This window comes from Ambystoma mexicanum, chromosome 4p (assembly GCF_040938575.1).
Source record: "Ambystoma mexicanum isolate Mex_15411 chromosome 4p, UKY_AmexF1_1, whole genome shotgun sequence".
NCBI classification, from domain to species: Eukaryota; Metazoa; Chordata; class Amphibia; order Caudata; family Ambystomatidae; genus Ambystoma; species Ambystoma mexicanum.
In genome coordinates, this window is record NC_090927.1 from 35,543,594 (window position 1) to 35,546,170 (window position 2,577).

The following is a 2,577-nucleotide window of genomic DNA, read 5'->3' on the forward strand; positions in this document are numbered from 1 at the left end:
TGACTGCTTCACTCTGTGTGCTCATTGTGGACCCCTTGTATGCTCACCCTCTCTTGAGACGTAGCCTAGACCACTTGTCATTGCTACCTTGAACTGGTTTGGCTACAGCTTCCCAGAGTTGTCCCTGTCACTATATAAGTTGGTCTTCTATACATCTGTCCACCAGGCCAGAGTGTAGAAAACCATTCCTAACAAATTGGTGTACAGCGCTGGGATGTCGATCTCCACGTTAACTCTAGGTGTTCAGTTGGTGAGGATCAGTTTAGTGTACCTCAGTGTTGTCCACTGGTGGAGTGTCTGGAAACACACAGTACACTGTGATATTTGGCTGCATTGTAGTTGACAGCCACCTACTAAAATTGACAACATGGATACAGTTACTTTCACTACTTTTAGTTCTTCTTAAGTGGATCACTTGAAAAGGTTATGTGGTGACAGAGGCCTGGCAGCAGAATTAATTGTACACATTAATTGAACCCTGATTTTGAGAAGAGTAAGGGTGTGCCTCCCCTAACTAATGTTGAGAATGAGAAGGAGGAGTGCGAGTCCTCTGGACTATTGTCTGACACAACCTCAGAGGCCAAGACAATTTTTGACCTGAAAAAAGGCTCAAGGAAAACGTGTGTGTTCAACCTGACTAAATTGGACTTAGAAAGAATTGAGAGACAGAAAGGCAGAGATCACCAGCTGGAGCTTGCCAAGCTTCAGGCTTCAGAAAGGTCTTCCAGAGGATCTGGAGATGGTTCTGGGTCCCCTTCCCATCCTAGATTACCAAAAGATCTGCTCAATGTGCATGGTGAGAAGAATGACATCATTGATTGGCTTGTAACTTTTGAGTATGCATGTGAAGTACAAGGAGTGAGTGAGGCTGATCGGATTGCATGGTTGCTCAGTAGACTGCCCCACTCTAGCTGCAGTGCCATTGCGGAAATGTCAAAAACTCAGAGGCAAGGTTTTGTAAAACTAAAGCAAACTCTCATCTTAAAGTTTGGGAAGCCTCCTTCTCAATATTTGAGAAGATTTAGAGAGTACACAAAAGAAGAATGTATGACATGTTACTTTTGTTACAGATTCTTTAAAGAACTTGTGTGACTGGGTAGAGGGTTATCAGGTAACCATCTTTGAGGGCATGATTCATTTGGTCATGCTTGAACATCTTTTTGCCTCTTGTTCACCAGAGCTGAAGCAACATTTGGCTGACTCAGAGGAGTTAAATCCAAAGAGGCTAGCCCTTGCTGCTGACTTATGGGTTTCACATAGAGTGTCCCATAAGGAGAAGCCTGCTGCAGGTAAGCAGGAGGAGGGAAAGAAGCAGGAAGAAAAAGAGAAAGAGGGTGGGGGTACTGATAAAACTATGTCCGAGAAGGCCCACACCATGTTTAATAAGGGGATGTCATCAGGATCAGGTCAGGGTAGTGGCACTAATCCTCCCAAGCAAAAGAGTGGTTTCTCTAAGCCTCCATATGTGTCAAGAGCCAGTGGGACTTGATACACATGTGGAGCAAGTCGCCACAGCCGGGGGACCCCAGGTGTAGGGATAGCACATTGCTGGTCCACTCTGCAAGTCTGGCCTTCCCTTAATATGAGGAAGAAGAGGTTGCAGGGCTGTCCTTCCCTTTAGATTTCTTCCCCACAGGTGAAGAACCTGAAGATAGGCTACGTTCCATGGAAACTAGTAGTGCTGGAGCATCTGCTCCCATCCCAGTCCTGTCCCTTGGTAAAAAAAAAGGTAAGTGACCTTCCTGGGCCCCGGCCAAACGATTCTGTGTTTTTTCTACCCCTAAACCCCCCCGTCCCCGTTTCACGCCCCCATCTGACCTGGACCCCTTGCCCAATCCCACTTCCTTGTTTCCTACCTCCCGCCTCCCGCCTCCCAGCCCTCCCCCAGCACTGATTGGTGTGAAATTGCATGTTTTTGTTTGTGCCTTAGCGCGGCACAACTCCCTGCTTGCCATTTAGACATCAGTCGAAGCAGGTGAGGAAATAATGTAGGTGACCCTCCTAGGCCCCGGCCATACGCATTTTGCGTTTTTTCTACACCCCCATCCCTGTTTCGCGCGCCCTCCTCCGACCCAGACACCTTGCCTAATCCCACTTCCTTGTTTCCTGACTCCCAGTGTCACACTCACTCCCCGATACTGACTCTTCACTCAACTCCTCACCTGAGGCGTAGTCATCTTTAGTGGATTCTTCTTTTTTCCTTTGAAGAAGGATTTCTTTTTGTGCAGATAGGGTCTGCCGCGAGACAACGCCACAATGGTTAGCAAGAGACCCGGTAACCTGTGTCCCCGGTCCTGCAGCAGCCGGTTGGGGTAAAAGCCTACCAGGAAAAAAAAAAAAAGAGAGACCTCTGTGCGATAACGGGTGAAAGTCCTTCTTCCAGAGACTCGAGGAATGGATTCCGGCTGGTTTCAATAGTGTTCCCAGAGGGGCGAGGTGTATTTCCAGGGAGCAGTGGAATGAACACAGAGGCCAACCCACACCAAGGAATGAATGCCGTGATGCAGGAGAAAGAAGAGAGGAGCAACCAAGGGCCATGGAGGACGCGACCCAGTGAAGATCGGAAAAGGAGGGCAA